The 24,686-nt window shown below is 36.5% G+C and overlaps 1 protein-coding gene across 6 annotated transcripts in view; it reads left to right on the forward strand.

Moving 5' to 3' along the window:
- The window catches only part of LOC149549196 (influenza virus NS1A-binding protein), a 149,188-nt gene that overhangs the window by 96,544 nt on the left and 27,958 nt on the right, over positions 1–24,686 (forward strand). The gene's annotated exons all lie outside the window — the stretch shown is intronic.

The raw sequence follows: 24,686 nt of genomic DNA on the forward strand, positions 1-24,686 counted from the left end.
AGTAATCAATAATATTATTTATCAAATCATAATATTTTTTTTGGTCGGTAATGTATAATATTTAAATAATATAAAGGTGAAATTACATAGATTTTCAACGTTTCCAAATCTGCATACAACACTGCTCTAATTACTTCAACCCCATCATTAACCTTTTGCAAAACATTTAACCTTGCACCAACACCCCTGCCTAAAAATATTCTAACACAACCTGATACAATCCACCCTTTCTATCTTTATTACATATTAATTCCAAACATTCTGTTCATTACAAAATGTGCCAAAAGGCATCCACGCAGACCCGTGTTAATGACACTGGTTGTTCTTCAAAGCCCTTGTCTGCTGCTACCAACAATCACATGTCAAACCGCCACAAAAACCAGCTGGAAACCACCACCGCATATTCGAATACCGTTTACAAACTGCAGAAACTACCAATACATTCCGAAACCATGACCACTGATAACTACGAACAGGGCCTCCACAACAAGTTTCAAAAACCACCTTCATGAGATGCCCAAGTTGAATCATCAAAACGTCTAAACAAAGTTTTAGGAACTACCACCATGTTTCATTCTCAAGCCAGATACATTCCTTCACACCCTTAAAACCCTTATTGCCAGCCTATGCCTCCCTCTACGGTTGCGTCTCCTGCGTGGAATAGGAGCCTTCAAAATTCCATTCATATCACCACCCTGTTCATCCACCCTTTGCAATGCCAGCTTTTCCCTTTGCGATGCCAATGCCCTATCCCTTCTATATTCAAATTTATTGATCCTCCCCCACCATCTAATGAAAGGAAGCCGTCTAGACTCTAAACCTCCACTGGTCCATAATATTTTCAAATCCTTCATTAAAATTCAAACCAACGCTCAGGAGAGCCCATTCTAGAATGGATTCAAGGCCTAAGAGGAGTTCGGCCTCAAACAGGACTGTCACAAACGCCTGACCTCAACTATTCTCTCCCCTATTTCCAAAGCTCAGGAGATAACAATGGAAATAACATCCACATTCATCCTCCACAGCCTGATGCTAACTTGAAACTGAGGCCCCACAAGATTAAGCATTGCATCTGCCCTCTCGTCCATTTTAACCAGCAACAACCCTTTCATCCTCTCACAACTAACACGGCTTCTAAACCCCTTCTGTTGCTTCACAGTATCAAGTTATCAACCATTAACACTGCTTCCATGTTCCCTCATCCCTCATCTGCTAAACAAATTGGAGAAATTTACACACCACAGCAATTCAAATTCTTAGAGGCAGCCCTTCTTTAATAATCAACATCCGTTCTTACATCTTGAATCATAAAAAGAATAATTACCTTGCACGCTTCGGGCTGAATAAACGGAAAACTAAACTTTACTAATTATAGACCGAGGGAGATGGGACATTATCTAATGTGACCTCTTCCATCTTCGATAAAGATAATGCACTTTTGGCCAAATTATCCGCTTCACTACTCCCCTTCCAATAAATATGAGAGATTTTAAAATCATTAAAGCTGTGTAATACTTCTCTTGTACATTCGATATAATTCAATAAATGCCTTACTCACATTTAGCAATTTGCATATCTTAATTGCCAATAAAGCTTCTTGAACTTCTGCAAGGTTATTAGTTCCATCATAGAGCCTCATTCTGGCCTAAACTACAACTCCACCTTCAGAATTCCTAACAATCACTCCTGCACCTGATGGACTGGGATTACCACTGGTTGTGCAATCAAAGTTTGCTTTAAACCAACCCAGGTCATGGGGCACCCTTTGACTTTGTCTCTATCAATGCCTTTCTTAACTCTGGAATCCTTTGAGCAATATTTGAACTTGAGGCCCGACCAACACCTCTGCACTACATTGCCCCATGAAGAAAAGGGAGTGGATGGAATCCTTTGACCAATATCAATGTAATGCTAATAATTAATCAATATTGTTAACAACAAATAGTACTTTATTATTTTTATTTTAATAATAATTAATTTTATTAATATCATCTTGATAAGATATAAGAATAATGACATCTAATATAAAATATCAATATTAAGTAATCACTACTTAACAAGAGTAATATATTAATAAGAAATAATCCTACAATTCTAAGATATTAAATATCAGTCTTCTATAACTTACGCACCTACGGGCAAGGAGACTTCAAATAACATTCGGTAATGATTACATAATCAATAATAATTAAAGAAGGTAATGTTTGAAAAGTCGACAAATATATTTTAATATGAAATGACGTGACTTGTCCTATCTAAAATGCATGACTATTCAAGGGATAATATCATATATAAACAAATTATGACTTGTGAGGAAAAATAGGAGAGATATGTAGAAGCCGATCATAAATATAGGCATATCGGTAGTTGGTTGCTGAAATGGAGGGATCATGGAGAAATAAGGAAAAGAAAAAATTAATGATGATATATTAATCAAGAGATATGGTGGAAATTGGACGGAAAGCTTTATACTTTCAAAAGATCAGTCAACCACTTTCCATTCAATATCTTAGCTATGTATTTAATACTTCATTTCATGTTTAGACTTTAGTGAATAATACATTCGAAGTAGGAGTAGTTAAATTTGTAATAGGAATGACCATTAATATATTGAATTGGCAATAATCTTTTTCTTGCGTATGGTACATTTATTCCTTTGAATTTAAGCAAGAAGATGTATGTAATGAAGTATGAAATAAATTTCAACAAAAAATTCTATAAATAGACAAATATGTTACGATATTTAATTATTATATGTTGAATATATTATAGATAAAAATATGTCAAGATATATTTATATTTATAATGTTATATAATGTGAAAATATATGTGTGGGTTATGAATATATATATTTTATAAAATTCTAAATTTGTAAATGTAGTAAAGAAATTGAAATTATATTTGTATAGAAATGAGATCCATCTCCTATCCATTGTTTGTGGGAGAGGTGCTGTAATTTCGGGCACATGACAAATTATCCCAATACTAGGGTTAGGCCTCGAGGGATGCCGCTTATAGTCTATTTCATGTAACCTTCACATAGTAATTCTACCATCTTAGGTATAACCTTAGCAATAGGGAAGTGATAAAATTTCATGAATTCTATATAACAAAGATCTCTTGAAACATTACAAATAACGATCCCTAATTAAGATTCAAACCTTTAAAGGGGAATTGTAGAACAAATCAAGTTAGGTCCTAAAATGGGTGATTACAAATGGTATTAGAGCATGATCCTGCCTTCTTGTAAAAAAAATAGATGAAATAAAGAAATATTCTTTTTAATACTCCATGCCTTCGTGTGTACAGTTCATGGCTTATAATGTTTTAGGCACGCTACCTCATGCTTTAAGTGTCTAATGCACATTTGGCTTCATGCCCAATGTGTATTTATGCTCGATGTCCCATGTGTCGTACGTCATGCCTTATGTTAATGTGAAATTTGTATATGTATATGGTTGCTTCTTTTTTAATACTTTGTGTGCTACATGAATGCATAATGTGTATGCTCTATGTTTTAAGTGAAATCTTCATGTTGTACTCCACAACTATATGTCTATTTGAGCTCAATATATGCTTATTGTTTGCTTCATGAATCATGAGAGTTTATGTACAACTGCATGTTTTACATGTCTGGGGTGTATCTTAATATTGCTTCATGCTTTGTGTGTATTCATTGACTTATTCTTGACATGTACTGATTTTTTGTGGCTTCATGCCTAAGATATATATGATTCATATTGTATTAGTCTTGAACACTCGTTTGAATCACTTAGGGCCCGTTTGGTTGCAGGTATAGGAATTGGGAATTAGAAGAGAAAATTTGAATGGGAATGGAAATGGGGAATGAGAATAGGAAATTACAATCCAATCCCATTTATCTCTTGTTTGGTTGCACAAACTTGAATTGAAGATTGAAGGTTCGAACCCCATCAAATTTTATGAATGAAAAAGGAAAAACATAATTTATAGAGGGTTTCATCTTCTCACACGCTTGTTTTTAACAAATTCATGGTGTTTGCAAAAAGAATCTGAAGCAAAAAAATGGTAAAGCGGGTGAATCCAAATCCCCACATCGAGCAATTGAATCGTGCTGCTAAGCGATTTGTTGGCCATTGTGCGCTGGTCTTCCGTGAGTAGAATCCGAGGAATATATATAATTTTTTAGTATCATCAATTTGAAAATGGCCATGATTTTTCATTTTGGGGAGCTCCAATACGAAGTTATAATGAAGCGGATCTGAAAACATTTTCAAATAAAAAAAATTCAAAATGGGAATGGGAATAGCAATTCCAATTACAAGTATTTTGGAGAATGAATAAATGCTCATTTTGGGGCAAAATGGGAATATGTATTCCTATTCCCAATTCCGATTTGGCGCACCAAACAGAGAATTAAAAATGAATTCTAATTTTCTATTCCTATTTTCATTGTATTCCAGCAACCAAACAGGCCCTACGGTTTATGCCCAAATTGTATTCTTGCCCATGATTTGAGTGTGTTCACAATTCATGTTATTTGTGTACTCGCATATCTCTAACTCATGTGCAATCATGAGGATAGCTTACATTTTGTATGATATACGTGTTTAAATGTGTGCTTAATGACTTAATCAAACTTATGTGCAGCCTTTGTGTATTAAGTGAATCCATGCATTTTGTGCTAGGTGTATGGTTTGTGACTTGAGTGAATCTATTCATATGCACCATGTGTATCAATATAGCTTCAATAAATTTGCATTTATACTCTATGTGCTTTGCGCGTTTATATATGTGCATCCTAAAATGAGTGAATTCTCATGTTTTTGGTATATTGTGTTCATGCTTCTTGACTTGAATGTATTCATATATATGTCTTGTGTGTGACCAATACTTTACATCTTTTCATAGGTATGCTTAATGCTTTACTTTACATGTCTTCAACATATCGCTCCATAAGTACTCTTTTTATATATATCTCCATGTCCAATGTGTATTGTGTGTATGCTTTGTGTATACTTTGTGTCTTCATCATGTATGCTTTGTGTCTTCTTGCATCAATGTGTATGTTTTATGTCTTCATATATTTATGCATATTTTGAAGTGTATATTCTAGATTAATAAAATAGGAGGATTTAGAGCATGGTTTCGGCTAATTCAATTAGCACTATATGTGATGAAAAAAATTTCATTTTTTGTGAAGATGAGGAAATTAGTCTAGTTGCCAATTTATGCTATTACTTACTTGAGGACAAGCAAATTTGAGTGGGTTGGACTATGATGAACTGGAATTTATACATATATACATATAAATTAGTATGAATACCACTAACCTTTATTTAAATGATCAACAATATTATTTATCAAATCATAATATTAATTAAATCAATATAATGATAATAATTAATTTATATAATTAAATAATAATTAATGTATGTAGATTAATAAATATTATCAACCAAAAAAATTAATAATAAAAATAAAAAAATAATAATAATATTTAATATTAATAATATCATCTTGCTAAGATACAAGTTATAACAATAGTGACATCTAATATAAAATATCAATATTAACTAATCACTACTTAACAATAATAATATATTAATAAGAAATAATACTAACAATTCTAAAATATTGAATATCAATTTTCAATAAACACCTACAGTCAAGGAGACTTGAAATAAGATTAGGTGATGATTTTTTAATCAATAATAATTAAAGAAGGTTATGTTTGGAATGCCGACAATTATATTTTAATATGAAATGTTGTGGCTTGTCCCATCTAAAATGCATGACTATTCAAATGATAATATAATATATGAAATATTATGACGAGGAAAAATAGAAGAGACGTGGAAACTGATCATAAATATAGGGATATTGGTAGTTGGTTGCTGAAATGAGGTAGCATTGAGAAATAAGAAAGACAAAATTAATCACACAAGCGTAATCACACAGGACTGGAGGAGTAGCCAGACTCACGGGTAAGGCAAACACCGACGGCTTGTTTCATTCGCCAGTAACATACAGATACGTTGCTTGTGGTACAGATTGAACCGTCCGCCATTCAATCTATTCCTTATTAACTCCAGGGTATTCCTGTTGAAGGGCACGGTGAGGAGTAAGGAAATCTGCAAACAGTGGTATTCTCGCATGTAACGCCATCTACAGGTTTGCGGAACCTATTTGGGAAGCCGTTACATCTATGGTCTCTGCTAAGTAAGAACTGTTATATTATAAACAGTTTCGATACCAAATCCAGTGGGAGCAAGTAACGCAGGGTCTCCTCTCAATTCGTGTCTTCTTTGTGAGAGCCCAGTCTCCACGTGGCGTTACACACTTTAAAAATTGAACATCTGGAACTGTTACCTTGAGGATTTTGTGAGACGTTAGGGACAAGTAACATCTGGGCAGTAGGATGTTGCACACACTATTATTAATTAAGGAATTATAAAAAATTCACGCTTACAAGTCTCCTTCATCTGGTGTATTACCGATAGTAGATTCTGAAAAGGGAAGGTTTGGTGTAACTATGTTACGGTTACATGTCCCTGCATAACCTAGAAATTCTGAAGCTGATGATTACTGCAAATATATGAGAAGGTAGTTTCATCAGGGTTCTCAAAAGTTACCTTGTAATCATGACGGGACTCTCTGAAGATGACATGGGAATGTAAATCTTGTGGTACTATTCTGAACATATTGGACTGTCATTTATGAGAGGAGAGAGTGAGCCAGATTCGTGTGTCTTCTTTGCCTTGGCGTGGAGAAGTCTTTCAGACTTGGCATGTTGTCCCCTTCTTGGAGGGAGATTAAGGAATATAGTCGCTAATTGTTATGTGAAATCCTTGGTGTTGACTTCTGTGTGTTTTCATAGTGGTTCTAACTACATTACTTGACTGGGGAGCATTCCAGACACAGAACAGGAAGTTGAAAATATTCTGGGAAATGCTGGAGTGGTCACAGGTTGCCTATGAGAAACTAGTTTTGGGCATGTTGGAAAGTAAACTGTGATTGTGATAGAGCAGAGTGTTTAATGCTGCCACAAACATAAAAGTTCAGCCATCTTAGGTTTCTTTAGGTATAATATCAGCAGCTGGTGAAAGAGCAGTCCAGGACAAGTATTGGCAAAATCAAATACTCAGACCTGTGGGATGTGTTAACACATGATTCCCTGGTGTCACCATCCATGATTCCTGTCATCTGCAGCTATCTTCATTCGAAGACTTCCTGTGATTTTGGGTAAGAGTACTGAATTTGGGGCAGATCATCTTAAGCATCTAAGTGTTGCAAGACAAATTGTTTTTGAATATATTGACAAATCAGAGCAAATATGATATCTCTGTTAAGATACGTACTGCAATATTTGTCTATATATTCCAGTCATAAAGTGGTCTTAAATTCTTAGGGTGTCACCTTTGAATGCATTTTTATTACTTGGCAATTTGATCTCTCATGGCAAAGTTGTTTAGCAATAAACAGGCATTGAAAGATCTTGAAGAATCACAATACAAGCTCAGTCGAGAGTTGCTGCGTTTAGAGCATACGCTTTCAGAGTTTGGACTACCTAAAGGATCCAATTCACTTCTTTCCAACAGAGGTCGAACACCACAAAACAAAGAAGAAGAAGTGATTAGCATGTTTAAGGAGTATAGTACTCTTCCTCGAAGAATTAAGAAGGAACTTTCTTTCATGAGTTACATGGATTTGCACCCGAGTCTTTGCCATAAGACAGAGTTTGCAAGGAAGAAATATCACACTATAGCTCATGAATTGTTTACACATGAAATGGATAGAGAATCTACACATAAAGATGATACAACTCTTCATCAAAATGATTTGGTATATTCAAATTGCTATGAAGTATGCAGAAATTTATATGATGAATTTGATAGACATGCTGATTTGATTCAAGAAAACACTAGCACAGCTTGGGGTAATGATTTATCATCCTTGCAAGAAGTGACTCAAGAAGTTTCTAATATAGAGGCTACTTCAGATTTTCACGACAGCGATGGTGAAACTTTGCATGAGCATGAGACAGCAGTGTTTTCACATATGCAAAATGATCCTATTGAATTGTCACATGAAAGTACTCAGAAATTGGGTACTAATGATGCATTGTATGTGGAGGATTCATGTCATGGTGAGACTGATTTTCCAGATCAGACCCTTGAAAACAAGCTAGAAGATTCATATGTTGATTTGGAATCCCAAGATTGTGCTTTGGATGGGCTTGCAGTTACTTTGAGAGTGGAAGTGTGTGAAGATACTGTCATACCAGCAACTTCTACCTTATCAGTTGAGCCATCCTTTGAGGTACAAACCAGCAGTACCTTAGATGTTAAGGTGTGCATGGATGAAAGCACACATGATGTTGCTTATCATATGGTGAGTGACATTGATTCAACCTCATATCACAGTGCGGATGACAGATTGGAAGATTTGTGTGGAAATGTTTCGTCACAAGGGGATCATCATTTAGCAAGCCAATTTAGCAAGCCAATTGAAGGTTAATGACAGGATGGTTGCCACAACCGTTAAGCACTTTGATGTTGCTCGTCAAATGTTGGCCACCTATGGTTGGGGTATTCCTTTGATAGATGAGCATGGGGATAGTGTTTTTTCCCTTGCAGAGATACATGCACTCCGAGAAGCGATTGGAATGATGAAACAAAATTACCTACAACTACTTGCAGATAGAGATTTTCTACTCAAATGGGATTGCATTTGTTATGTTGCATTGCAGGGAAATGAGGAGAAGATTGATAAGCTCACTCATGAACTTGATGTGACATTGGACTTGTTGCAGAGCGCCCAGTTGGCCCTTCAAGAGTCACAATTACAGATTGAGAAGCTTATAGAGGAGTTGAGTTTGGCACAGCCTCCACCAGTTGCAGATATAGTATAGTTACATATAGAAGCAGTTGATGAGGATCTTATATCCACGGGTTGTAGTGGGGATGTGGTTACATCTATCATAGATATAGGTACAAAGGTTTCAGCTGGGATGAGTACTATGGTTGAGAACAGTAGAGAACCACTAGTTGTATCGAGTTCTCCTGAGGTTAGTATCGTGACAGTTGATGCAGGACAATTTACTGGTAGCTCTTGTGTCACAATGGTGGATTCTCCTGAGAGTTGTGTGGTAGTACACGATGCTACTCTGTCATCCACACAGGGCATTCTCAGAGTGTCATCTGGTTGGGAGTATAGCTCTCATGTTGATTTGTTTCCATCCCCTGGAAGCAAATCTGTCACTTCATTCCATGCAACTGATTTTGGATGCTGGCTAGTGGATTTTCAGAGTCAGAGGGATCAACTGTTTGATTCAAGTGTTTTTAGTGATGAGCCATTGACAGAGGTTGGAGCATTTTACCGCGAATACATAGTGAGGAGTGCTCATCATTTTTCTTTTGACCCACGCACGAAGGACTTGATGATGCATCGGTGTGGGTTGGTTTTAGAATTATATCATCCTTTGTGGGATGGGTATTCACCATCTTTAGAAGGTGGGATTAGCAGATGCAAGCATCTAACTCAATTGTTTGTAGGGGATTACTTGTAGGGAAAGCTGTCGGTTATACATCATGCTGATATGTATCCAATGTGGTTGGCTACTTCTATGTCACAAAGTTCTATTATGGGTACATGGTTACAGGATGACTATGGTATCAGTTGGCATGATGGTTTGGTTAGTTATCACATCCATGGGAGTTTAGTGGGAGCTGTAGAGAGATGTTGTGTTATAGACGCTACCAGGTATTTTTACCTCTATATGGCGAATGGATGTGGGGTTTGATTGTTTTGGGATCCAGGTGGCGACAGGTTTGACACGATGTATTGGTTGATTGGGAATCCAGGTGTTGGCTGGTCGTATCTTTGGTTGGATGAGGATTTTATTATGGTCATGGTGCTGATCCGTATTGATCAATTTACAAGTGCAGGTGCTGAGTTCTTCCAGAGAGTAATATGGGATCCAGGAACCCGGTTGACAGGTGATTTATAGCGTGACACCTTGCTTCACAGTTTGGCAGGATTTGTTTTCAGTTCAGGCTACAAGGTCAACTGCAGATTCATATGGGATCCTGGTATTAATTGCTTGAGGGCAAGCAATCTCAAGGAGGGGAGACTTGTAATGTCCCTTTTCTGGGGACATTAGAAATATTAAGGGGGTCATTTCCATAATATTAAAATTTACTAGGAGAGCTGAAACTTCATTAATTAAAAGTCAAATTAATATTCCAAGTGGGCACAAGAGGACGAGGAAAGATAAGACGAAACCCAGAAAAGAAGTTAAAGGGGCACCATTACGAGAATAAAAGGAGAAGAGACTCTTTCCTTTGTTATGCTTGATTTACTATTCAGATTTCCAGTTCTCTCTTGTGAGAGTTTTCAGAAAGCTTCAGCTTTCAGCCAGTGTGAGGACGTAGCCCTTCGTGCATGCAGGCAGTGGACACAAACCCATTGTCAGGAGAGATATCATTTCAGGTGTCTCAGTTGTGCTTACAGGTTCTTCTCTTTAGTTTTCCAATGTGACTGTAGAACTTTGTTTAAGATTAGATTTATAGTTGCTGGTTATTGTATTGTTATTGTATAATACAATAACGTCTTATGAGTTATCTAGAAGTTGCTGGTTATGGTAGTGTTGATATCTAATGCAACAACATCCTTCTGAAGTGTGAGAAAGTTACTAGTTTTGTACTTTGGTTTGTATTGCATTTTTATATGCTTGCACCTTTAATGTCAATTTGAAGAAGACTGAGTGATTGGAGTGAGTTCCGACCTTTATTTGTTGTTCGTGTTTCTTCTTCATGTGGGTGTTCCTGAATATTATATTTAAGAGTTGCAGAAAAATCTTTCCGGGTTATCATTTGTTATTCACCTTTGTTGGTTATTTGATTAGAGGGTTGTTTATATTCTGGGTTAGCATCAAAGGGGAAAAACGGAAAAAAAAATGGTTCGAACATTGTAGTGTTGGTTCGGGTCATTATAGTGGTATCAGAGCTGGTTTTCCTGCCAACCTGTGAAATAGTATCCTGGAGCAGATTATTGTTGTTTTTACAAGTTATTTCGTAGATTTTTTTGAAGTTCGGACATTGGGTTTCCGAATCACAGTAACCCAGCTCTATACAGTTGCAGCAAGAGATTCAGTGTAATTCTGTTCATGGTGAAGAGAAAAAACAATCTAGGCAAATTAGTAAGTGCAGTGTTTAATATATATTTGAAAGAGTTGGTTTTATATTGGTGAATACCGCAAGGTGTATAGGTGGATAGACTAAAAGCAAGGAAGTGTTCATACGGCTGAGGAAGTTGTTAACAGGAGACGTCTTGCAAATACCTACGGGTTGAGTTTAATATTCTTTCCTTGGTCGGGTTTCATCAGTCACGAGCTAGAAAGGTGAAACAAGAGCAAAGTGACGGCTTGCATTATACTCAGAATAAATAAACGTGAATCAACTCCCAACTTGCTGCGGCTTAATATTAACAGAATATTCATTGGGAAGAAAACTTGGGTGTCTAGACAACTACATATGCGGGGTTGTGAGTGAGAAGCTGCCGCTTGAAGTTACCACCTCTACTCGAGCACGGTGAAGTTGTTTTGTAAACATAGGTTGAGCTGTGTAGAAAGGAACCACCACAGGTGAACTCACGCAATGAACGCATGGACTAAAGGTTGTAGTTGAAAGTTGGACGAAGGAAGAGAAAGGTACTTGGTTTTACTTCATGCCATATTAAGCATTGTTATCTGTTTAGTGCACGAGGCCAAAATGAATACGAATGGCGACTAATAGGGAACTACGGATGGGAAGTTTTGTTGGGCAAAACCTTCGCAACTGGCCATAATAACAGAGTTTATGACGGGAGTGAACATAGGTGGATGTATCACGAAGTTCCCACGGCATTCAGTTGTCCACGTCTAGGTTCATTCTCTCCTTCACGGGTCGGGTCGATTCATTCCTTCAGTTAAGCCGACGCTCAATGCATAGCAGTTAATAGTAAATGGAGTAATGACACTGGCCTGGTGACGGAAGATTGAAGTTGGTTTCATTATAGTATTCGAACTAGTTTTAGTTCTTGCCCAAGCTTAATCACACAGGATTGGAGGAGTAGCCGAACTCACGGGTAAGGCAAACACCGCCGGCTTGTTTCATTCGCCAGTAACATCCAGATACGTTGCTTGTGGTACAGATTGAATCGTCCGACATTCAATCTATTCCTTATTAACTCCAGGGTATTCCTGTTGAAGGGCACAGTGAGGAGTAAGGAAATCTGCAAACAGTGGTATTCTCGCATGTAACGCCATCTACAGGTTTGCGGAACCTATTTGGTAAGCCGTTACATCTATGGTCTCTGCTAAGTAAGAACTGTTATATTATAAACAGTTTCGATACCAAATCCAGTGGGAGCAAGTAACGCAGGGTCTCCTCTCAATTCGTGTCTTCTTTGTGAGAGCCCAATCTCCACGTGGCGTTACACACTTTAAAAATTGAACATTTGGAACTGTTACCTTGAGGATTTTGTGAGACGTTAGGGACAAGTAACATCTGGGCAGTAGGATGTTGCACACACTATTATTAATTAAGGGTTGAAAAAGGGGTCATTACAAATACCTTTTTCTAGGTCTCCATAACCTTGCTCTATTTGGTGCATAAAAAATTATTAAGGTGATTTTGGAGGGAAAAAAGATGCTAAAAAAGCTATAAAGCTAAAACAGCAAGGGTTATCATTGCAAATTCAACACATTGTATGGATTTTCAAATTTTCAGGTGCTTTTAGTTTATTTATGTGATTTTAGTAGCCATCCCCCTACTGTTCCTAAAATTTAATGATTTTCTTGTGATCCATGAAGTGTGTCCCTGCATCCTCATTTGCCTTAAAAGAAAAATCCTGATTTTAATCAGTTCAAATATTATAGTTAAATTTGAAAATTCCTCTTTGTGTCTTTTATCTCAAAGTAAAATCTATAGGATATTTGGTTCTTGATGAATCTTATAATTTCATTGTCCTTTGTTGTTATACATCATGTTGTACAGTTCAAACCACATGTTAGTTTTATGCTTTTCTAGGATAGCAATTTATAAATAGATTTAAGGAGTTGCTCATTACCTAATTTTTTTATAGTATTAGATAGTTTGGCTTCTTTCTAAATATGAGACGTTCATAGCATCCTTTTCTTCGGGATGGAATATACTTCAATTAAAGTAGGGTCCTATTTATTCCATATCATGACCTGAATAATTCAATTATGCATGGGAATATGACATTGTAGTCAAAAGGAATATATAACCCTTTTGGTGATTTTTGGAGTTTGTGAGAAATGGAATCAAATGACATATGGAGGAGGATATTTTATGATATAGGGAGATGCTTGGCTCTAGAGCGTTAGACTTAGATGGCTCATAACTATTTCTGTTAAAATTTGAGTCAAACTTGTCAGATTTCTCTAGGTTCTATCTTGTTTTTTCTTCTATACAATTAGACTTGATAGAAGAATTATTGAGATGGACAAATAACTACTTTTTTATTACTATATCAAAATAAATTTTTCTTCCCCAAGATAAATTGCCAATATCCATTTATAGCATTCAGGAGATTGAGGTAGAGCTGATATGTAACTTGTAGAAGTTGAGAAATACAACTTCACAAATCCTGAAGAACACTTGCATGCAAACTAACCTGTCACAAGGAAGAATGGAGCAAAAGGCAAGAAGATGGCTATTAAATAGGGAAGATCTATTTAACAGATAATGGAATTCAATTACAGAATACAAAGGATCCTTATTAAAGGAGATCAAAACCTAAATGGTAAACATTCAATAAAATATATAATTTTTAAATGTAACAATGCATAAAGTGAAATCTTAAGAATTCATAAAAGGTAACTTAATAAAGAAATTAAGATTAAACCTTTTTTCTCTAACATCCCCCTTTTAAGATGAGCGATAGTGCAACTACAAACAATGCATGTAAAACAAAGGAAACTACGATGTAGGAAGAAGACTTGGGTTTCGACAACATGGACTAATGAGGTGCTGAATCACAACCAAATCTTTGTGAAGTAGAGAAATAGAGAAAGCCACATGGGAAAAACTCTACTCCAAAAAGAGACTGAAAGAATGCTGAAAAACTAGTGAAGGAATGCAGAGTTCCAGACTAGAGAATGTCCTAGAAGATAGGAACAAACAAATGATCATGAACACCAATGGAGCATGAAAAATTGCAAAATCTATTGAAAAGTAATTAACGATCTGAAGAACCTCCACTAAAATAAAACTTGACCAAGTAGAGAAGACTATAATTTGCATGAGTGCTTTCAATTGACCCTAGTCGAATCAGGAGGTAAACAATTAACTCCAAGATGCAGATTGCATAAAACAACAAAGCCTGAAGAGATGATCACTTGAACATGGAAGGTTGCCTCCAAAATAGGAATGAAAAGAAAAATGTCCATATGGTAAATGATCTGCCTCACTGAAACGCATAGGAACCAAACCAATGCATTTGCTGAGTACATAGGAATAAATACTGTATGCATAGCTCACTCCAATGAACCAAGGAAGCATAAGAACCAATAGGAGAAACCCTCCCAATGTAGACAAGGGTGAGGTGACAGGCAATTGAAAAAGTGGCATGTCAAGGAACCAAGAACAACAAGATGTACTAAAAATACATAATAGTGTCGTAAAGTGATCAGGCTCTGGACATGTCATGAGGCTAATGTCGTGGAAGGAACACTCACTTTATAAAGGTAGATGCCAAACAAATAAAAAATTCAACCCCCCTATGACACTTAATCAGAGTAGTGCATGTATAATGAGGCACAAGATATGGTAGATCCTAAGAAGAGTAATCTGTAAGTGTGCCCTCAAATGACACTACCCAAATCAAAGGGCAAAACAATCGAAGTAAAAAATACAAATGAAAATAGTACTTTATCTTAGTGTGTTTGCAAAAACACTTACAGAAGATGTCAACAAAGATCAAAGATCAGAAGAGACATAAGATTGGTACAACAGAAAGTACAACCCGGGACAAGCCATCCCACGTAATAAAAACAATCCTTGGACTTGAAACATCCAAGATATCCACCAGAGTGCAAAAATACAAAAAATTAAAAATAATGTACCTAGAGCAGAGTCTGGGATATTAACTAGCATCATTGGAAATAACTCAAATCAAGCTTTCAAACAATATAAAGTTTTTGAAAAGCAAAGTCTGGATACTCAATATATATCTCCTAGAGTGCAAAATAGAACCTCTTACTTAGATGAAAAAACCACCATAAAAAAGAAAAATCTATAAATCAAACCTCCACCAATGCGATGTGCTCGAAACCAGCTTTCCGACAATATCTCATTTGCAGAAAACAGAGTTTGTATTAGCAAGATACAACCAAAAAACTACAGTGTGCTCCAAACAAGGCCAAAAGGGCTAAAGCATGATACAGTGATGCCATCATCATTTTGCTGGCCTAATTTTGATGATTGTACGAATGCCAAAGGTAAAAATAATTGCTGACTGGTCAATAACGTGGCATGATCACCAGGTGCTAACATGACTACAAAGGTGGCATGCTGACTGGGTGTTGCCATAGGGAGTGACATGCATTGATGACGTGCCCGTACTTTGCTGATGTTAGTGCTGCATAGGCATACCTTGCTGGTGCCAACACTGCACAAGCCAATGCTATTGATGTCAGCACTGGCAGTCATGCTTTCGCAAGTGCCTGTTTTAATGTTTTTTTAATTTCAAAAAAGCACTTTTTAAAAATTGTTTTTGGAACTCTTTTTTCTTAAAAGCATGGGTTTATGTTTTTTTTTTTTCAAAAAAGTGATTATTTTCATAAAAAAAATTTGGAGACAATTTTTTCGCCTTACCAATCAATTGTGTCTAAATTTGACAAACCTTATATGGAAATAGGGATTTTCAGGCGCTGCAAATCTATCAATGAGGTCTCTTTGGGCCCAAAGTGCTCCAGAAAAAGGTTGATCTCCAAATCCAATAAAAAGTCCTTCGAAACCGTCAACCCTTGAAACTCCAAAATTCTTCAAAAACCAAGAATAGGCAGCGACAGATCCATATACTTTGATACCATGTAGAAGTTGATAAATACAACTTCACAAAACTTGAAGAACACTTACATGCAAAATAACCTATCACAAGGAAGAATGGAGCAAAGGAAGAAGATGGCTCTAAAAATAGGGAAAAGATCCATTTCACATATAATGGAATTGGATTACAAATACAAAGGATCAATACTTATAAATGGAGATTAAAACTTGAAAGGGAAATCCTAAAAGGCAAACATTTAATAATTAATACAATTATTAAATGTGACAATGCATAAAGTGAACTCTTAAGAAGGCGAAACCCTAAAAGGAAAACATTTAATAATTAATACAATTATTAAATGTGACAATGCATAAAGTGAAATCTTAAGAAGGCATAAAATATAACTTAATAAAACAATTAAGTTAAAATCTTTTTCTCTAACATAGCTGAGGGTGACAAATGGTCAACCCGCTCAATTGAAAGATTTACCTAATTGATCTTAGTAAATTTTACTAGATGTATAAGTGATCCGAACATGATTACTACACAAAAAAATGCAGTAAAAAATAAGCACCACACTCTGTATGTATATCATAAACAAAAATATGACAACAATGCAAGCAGAGTTTTGTATGTTGTGAACTTTTGGCTTACATCAATTTTGGCAGAATTCTACCGCTATCGTTTCACCAAAATCAAGATATGAACAACTAACCAATGCTCTTTATATTCAGGCACATGAGATACAAGCAGCCAACTGTGTTTTTCCAAAACTATTCCCAAAAGCCACGAGTCCACCTCATCTAAGCCCCTGTATGACTGTTCACTTTGCCCAGGAGTTTCTCAACACGTCAATACCTCTTATTCGCGTCTTCTTGACCTATTTAATTCAAGCACCAAGTGTAGACTTTCAACCTCTGATGTATTGTCATTTTTTGTGTGCAATTCCAATGTTGCATTTAGCATTACCCAAGATAATTTAATTTGACAGCTAAGTGTCTCATACCATTTGGTGAGGACCACAACTTACAGTAACATCAAATGTTATTATACAAGGTGCACGATATACTACATGGAAACATACTAGCTACAATGTGTAAAAATGCTCATATCACTCTTTCACTAATAAAACTCCTCAGCACTAATAGGTGGTCACAGAATTTGCAACATTATAAAAAATGTCAACATTTTCCATCAAGACTCTTTTGTCTCCAACCATGTCATGGACAAAATGCTATCATAGTTTCATGTGCTTTATTTGAGCATTAGAGTTGGGACTCTTTTCTAAACTGTTACGACCCTTGACTATCTCGTAATATTCATGTAATTCTGTGTAAGAAGCCAACATTTGATTACAATTGCTGAAATGAAATTACTTTTTTGCAAATTTGAGTGTTTGCTACATAGTCTTGCTTTAGACAATATAAGTCTAATGAAATTCAATTTAGGAAAGGGAGAAAATATCTCATTAAATAAAAATACCCTCAATTTGGGAATAAATTTACTTTTGCCACTAATATTACCTTTTACTTTATCTTTTCTGGGAAACTGAAATTTTAAACTCCCATTTACAACCAATGGATTTCCTCCCTTTAGGCAACATCATTGAATCCCAAGTCTAATTCTTTCCAAAGCTCTCATTTTTTCATCTATGTTCTTTTTCAAGACTTGTGTCATGAAACATAATTGATGTATGTACAAATGTATTTTTAATGTATATAATTGTGAATTCTTTTTTTAACCATGTTGATCTATAATCAATACTTGATGTGTGGGAGCAATAAATCAATTAATCATTATATTTTATTAATCAATATAGTTAGTTAATATTGTTAATCAATATATATCAATTAATCAATCTTGTTAATCAATATATAATTAATATTATTAATCGGTATAAAAATAATAATAGATAACTAATCAATATAATATAAATGGATAATACAAATATCATTAACCTATATTTATAATATTTTTAATTCAATATTTAATAATATTAATCAATAATATTTATGCTAATACAGATATAAATTAAACGAGGACCAAATAATAAACAAATCAGTTGTAACAAAGTTAGTTGAAGGCAATAGACCATTCACGATAAACAACACCATCTCTTGGGATGACACTAGAAGAGCTACAACCCTTTCCTAACTGGATTAATGTCATCAATCAAGGGTCGTGTGCAGTATAATAAGAAAGTATGCCTCCCTTCACTCATGCATAGGGAGATCTATTAAGTAGTTGCGATCTTGGGGATGGAGGACATACAAAGCAGACAAGAAGAAAAATAACACTTGATTCTGGACTACATCGTTTCTTGCAGGAAGTGCTAGATCATGTAATCACCATAGCCCATTCTTAAATCAGTAATTGTAATGAATTATATATATATTACAGAATTCGAGAACATAGGCTTCCTTTTCATATTATTAATTGGATTGATTTGAACAATTACTCTATTACTGAGTTTCTTTAATTAGTTTGAAATCGCTGCCTTTCGGGTTGGGAGATTGTGAAGGGAGAGGAATAATTAGGTCACTTGCGGGTAAATTCCCAAAACGGGTAAGAATCACGAGGAAACACTTGTATCGACTGTTTCCATGCCCAAGCATAGTAATTCTACCTGTTGAGATAATGGGTGTTGCACACATTGCATAATATTGTTATATTTTATTATGTAATGTTGTACCTAGATGGACGTGCAACATGTAAAGATTCCCATGAAATATTCTTGATGAGTTGTATTGTAACATTGTGAAAATATTTTATGTAATTATTTAATATTGGGGAAAAGAATTAAATGCCCAATATTAAATGTGGGGTCAGTGGGTTAGGTAGCATATGGTTTTAGCACATGGTTTATGTAATACCACTTAGTGGTTTTATGGGACTTGCTACTATATAAGCAGCCACAAGGGTAGTTGTTGTAGAGAAAGAGTGAGAAAGGCAAGGGTCGAGCGGGACAAGGCTTGACAGGTTAGCCAAAGGAGCATTTGTGAAGGTTGGAAGCATGGCATGGGATGTGTGGATTCATGCTTGTTCACATAGTTTGCTCGGTTGTGGCTATGGTCATGAAGGCTTCCATGGTTGTATGGCGAAAGATTTTTTGCTGAATAATACATGGTGATGGATGCTTTTGGAGGCTGGGTTTTTCCCTCAATGAGGGTTTCCCAGGGTATATCTTGTGTCACATTTTGTGGGTATGTTGTCTATTCTCTTGCATGTGGATTTTAATTCCGTATTTATTTCAGATCTATTATGGGTTATGTGGAAACGATTATATTCTTTGTTGCCAAATTTCTTTACACTACCATTCACCATATGTATTAGTCAAGGTAGGAAGATAGCTATATCAAAGGACCTAGTCGTAGTATTCTTAAATCTTATCTATTTAATTTTTATAATGAACTATGATAATATTAAGATAGAAATCAAGTGATAAGTTACTTGCGATAGATGAATAATTAAAGAAATGTAATTAATATCTACGTATTTCAAATCCTGATTTTGGCCCAATTCTATGTCTCTATTAGGATAAATCTAAAAAGGGGTCATGACAACTTGTTTTAATTTTGATGGAAGAGCCCCCTTCCCATTCCTATGGTCATTATCAGTAATAAGGATTGCAAATTACATTAATCACAAGGGCTATACTTTTACAGTTATTTTCCTTTTATATTATCATAAAGGTGGATCACATGATTCATTTTTGAGTGTTTCTTTTTCAAATTCAGGTTCATCTTCATAAACAATTTTGTTTTTTCTACTTCTCAATTGTATCTTCTTTCTATCTTCCTTTGGTTTTACTAGTTTTGGAGAATCTCTAATCTAAGAGTAGCATTTCTGCTATAAACTACTTTTTATGTCATTGGTTTCCACAACATGCATCCTTTCACTTTTTCACTATATCCAATGAATTTTATTTTTTGCTTTATAATTTAGTTTAGCTCTATTCTAATTAGGCAGTGATACATATGCATGACAATCAAATACACTAAAAAGAGTAATAGAAGGATTATTTGTAATAACCCCAATAGGTTATAACTTCTTCAAACACCAAAAATCTTTATACTTCAGTTGTTTGACATTTCGTCAAACACTTTGCAAGCAAGCTCTGATACCACTGTAATAACCCCAATAGGTTATAACTTCTTCAAACATCAAAAATCTTTATACTTCAGTTGTTTGACATTTTGTCAAACACTTTGCAAGCAAGCTCTGATACCATTGTAATAACCCTCCTCAAATCTGCTCTCAAAAATGCTGATTGAAGGCTCAAAGAATTTTGTCAAACAATTCACATGTAAGGGACATATGACTGATATAGTATTTCAGCTTGCTTTAAATGACTCTTTCTTCAATTTGCATCGATGAGAATCTTGTGCTAGAAGACTCAAAATGGACTACACAATGACCTAACATGAATGTGCAACTTATTTTGACAATATTCAATGCATATATATAATCTAAGCATGAGAAATGAACACCTACAGCCAACTGGCATTTCTACAAACAGTTGGTATGCAAACTAACTAGCTGATAAATCATAATATTGTATTGCTCAAATGACACCAGCAACTATTATCTCCTTAATTGCAATGAAATATCCAATGCTCATGAAATATGGCCAAGACTTTTTGGCATTTACATGGATTGCAAAAAATGATAATGCTGGTATAATGCACACCTATAGCTGAAACTTATCACACCTAAAAAAAACAATACTAATAAAGGAACCTAGTTGTAGATGGCTGTAATAATTTTCTTCAATGCTGCCCCTTCTGTTTTGCTTTTTCGATTTGTTTTTTCGAACTGCTTTTTCAGACTACTTTTTCGGCTTGCTTTTTCGGTTCCGCTTTTTCGAGTTGCTTTTTCGTATCTGCTTTTTTCAGACTGCTACCCTGTTGAATCTCAAGACCATATCTTTCAATGGCGTCAAGATTTTCAGCTTGAAGGGATTTCGTCCTTCAAACTATTGAGACACGATCTCCAGAAAATTTCCCAATTTCTTTGATTTTCCCAAGCATGAATAAATGAGAGCTATCCTCTTTCTTTTAATCCCTTCCTCACTTGCTCCACGCTTCCGTCTTGCCAATGTGGGATAATACATGAGTTTTAATATAACTTCTTTTTTTTTCCTTATACAAAATCCATGTATGTACTCAAAAGGGGGACTCTTGATTTTTTATAAAGTGACTTTATGAAACATTATAATATTTAATTTAAATAGTCACTTTACCGTTGTAACTTCAAACATTAAAATAATATACCAAATAAACTCGAAATCCCACATATAATAGCTCATCAGAAAGAGCCCAACAAAACGCATCTCATTCTGTCACTGAAAATTGAAGGCATTGCATCCCCCTATTGGCTTACTAAAAATAGTAAGTCTTTTCGAAAACCCAACAAACGAACTCCGTTTGGCCTGTAATTAAATTTGACTAGGCCAAATAACCTCAGGATCCCCTTTTGAAGTCTTGGTTAGCCCTCGGGACCATACAAAAATGGGTTAACGACATTATACCTCCAAACTGGCTAAGTGGGGGACATTACACTCCGCCCTTCCCAAAATTGCTTGTCCCCAAGCAATGGTCGAACAACAACCCAATCAATCCACTTTGATCCCAAATGTAGTCATGAACTATACTGCTGTCAGTCAATATAGGCTCCTGCAACAACCTCTGAAAATTAACCAAGAGGAATCCATAATCAAATTGACAATTACAGCTCAACCAAACTCCAAAATCACAACTGCCACAGTCAGAAACCCACAAGACACAAACTCTTAGAACATTAGAACCCAAGTAAAGTGGACAAATCAAGCTGCCAACACAGTAAATACCATCAACGCATCCCACTGACCTATATGGAATGTATAATCCAACTCTGCAACAATGGTGAACGTTCCCGAATGAAACTGCACCAAGTATGGAGAATCCACAGACTGCACAACTCCTGCAGTCAACACAACTCTGCAGATCACCGACCACTGTCTCATAACCATAACTCCCATGCACCGCTGATGCTGAAAAGACATCACAAGATAAACAGCAAGAAATAGAACCCAAACCAAATTTGCCTGCCATCAACTCCTCAACACAAGGATCAAATGCTAATTGATGTACATACCTTGCAGTATAATGCTCATAAAAAGAACCAACCTCAGTCAACAACTCACCATGAACAAGTGATACAACCCACTGTGACTGATCACCAGTTAAGTCAGGAGATGTCATAGCCAAAGGCGTAGAATCAATAATAACAACCGCTGAAGCATCACTCCCAAACTCCTGCTCCAAGTCATGTATTATCAAGCTGTCAACTGCAGAACCTATCGCCATGTCATGCCCATCACAACTCTCATCCCGAGGCGTCAAACCGTCCCATAACTGATGACAAGCACTAGGAACCAAAGTACATCTCTGTATCATCATCTCATCAACATGGTCATCAAAGGTAAATTGATGAGCATACCTCACAGTGTAATGTCGATAGAATGCGCCAATCTTAGTCAGTGGCTCAGACTGCAATCGATCATTAACCATGTTGGAACTAACTACTACCTCCGAAGACATCACCAAGGGAGTAGTATTACTAGCACGAACCATGTCAACTGTCAGCTCACCAATATCACACATGATCTTTGATACATCTCTAGTCTCCGTGCCATTAGTACTAGAGGCCACTACCATGTCAGGCATACCACAACAATCTGTTGCAACACCCAACTCAACTGATCCTGACTCTAGTGGGAACGAACCCGATATGCCAATGTTAGTATCAAGGATGGATGCATTCCCATCTCCACTGTCTTTGACAATCTCGACCATGGACATCCTCGGGTCACTAGACACCATAGCTTGTGACTGTACAAAATCTGGTAAAGACTGCAGTCGCTCTAACTCCACGGTCACCTTAGCCAAATGAAATTGTGACTCCTTGAAAGCCAACTGTGTACTCTCAAGAATCTCAGAAGTCACCTCGAGTTGCTGAGTAAGCTCACTCACCTCGTCTTCCTTGACCAATAATGCTTCGTATGCTGTACTCCTCCACTCCATAAGATAATCTCTGTCGGCTACCAACTGCACATAATTCTGTCTCAGAATCCGAATAGCCTCCCATAAAGAGTGGATCTCTGTCAAGGAAAGATAACTGCCTCCCTGCTCATCACTAGTAGGAGAACCCCATCCATAAACTGCTAACAACTGGCAAGCAGCATCAAAATGTTCGCACGCAATAGCAATGTCTCGCTTGCCAACTCTCACCTAACTAGACACATGATTGTGCCGATTGGTCGAACTCCTATACTCTATCCCTGGTACACTGTCCAAAAGAGTAACCTCAGAATAGCTATCATTTGTAATACTCAGATCCTGGGACTCTCCTGTAAACTCTGTCATCTCTGAGAAATCATCAACATGTGTCCTGACTGTAAAAGAAAACTGAGTCCCTGCTATATGCGCTAACTCCCGAACTGAGCTCACCTCAAGACAAAGCTCGTCCATATGTCTCTCAGAATCCTGGAGAGCCAACTGAATACACACCAAGGAATTCCAAGTATCCTCCAGCTCATGAGAAAGCCGGTCAACCTCCTCCTCCTTCTTCAATGCATCTAAATAGATCCCTGCAAGATTAAGGAGATGATTGCGATCTGAAAGTAGGTGTATGTAACTTACCTTCATTGCCTCCATGCCTTCCTTGATCTGCTGTAAGTCGCCACAAGAACTTGTTGTGACTCCTTTCTGTCTTTCCTGCAGTTGAATCATCCAAATGTGATTCTCAATCAATCCATGCATCTTGTCATGATGAGATAAAGCCGCGACAATATCCTTGTCCCCTGTCTTCAGCTGGCTTGCCAAACCAAGTGAAGAGCTACTAGCCTCTATCTCATGTGAAGAAACATCCAACTGTGCTTGATACTCATTTTCTGCAAAGTCCTGAATGCTCACTTTCTGATCAACTCTACTATCCTCAAACATGACAGTATCTTCAACTGCTGTAACTTCATCCAGCCCAACTATACTAGAATCATTATTTGTGTCAATCACGCAATCCGGTGTCCCTATGATATCACCTTTTGATGCAACTGGCTCAACCTGCACAACATCTGAAACCCCTTCTGCCTGTGAAGATGATGCAGATAAACCATTACCTGAAGATGTGCTAATGTCTCCTTGTATTGAATCAGCATGTCTGTTAAACTCCTCGTACAAGTTTCTGCTTGTCATAGGGAAGGTATGATCCTTAGGCCTATCAAAACGTTCAATCAGTCTCTCCATAAACTCCACATATGAGGTAATGTGTGCATGACCCATAGTGACCATACCATGATGCCACCACTCATGTGCTACCCCATCCAGGTGAATTGCTGCATACTTAATAGCTTCTTCCTCAGGCATAGGGTTCATTTGAAAGTATGTGTCAAGCTTTTGAACCCAAGCTCTTGCTGTAGACTTCCCCGAGCCATCATAATATGGTAACTGAAGTTTCCCTACTTTTTTTTGTAGCTCATAGCTCTGGTTCCTGTCATGTCCACGTGGCATATGCTTCATCCGCACATCTATATACTCCCTAAAGGTGATTGCAGCAATAAAATCTGGACCTCCGGCTTCCCAATCGCTCCTCAGCTGGTCATGTATATC

This window comes from Cupressus sempervirens, chromosome 7 (assembly GCF_028749045.1).
Source record: "Cupressus sempervirens isolate cs-2001-9-10 chromosome 7, ASM2874904v1, whole genome shotgun sequence".
In the NCBI taxonomy this organism is placed as follows: domain Eukaryota; kingdom Viridiplantae; phylum Streptophyta; class Pinopsida; order Cupressales; family Cupressaceae; genus Cupressus; species Cupressus sempervirens.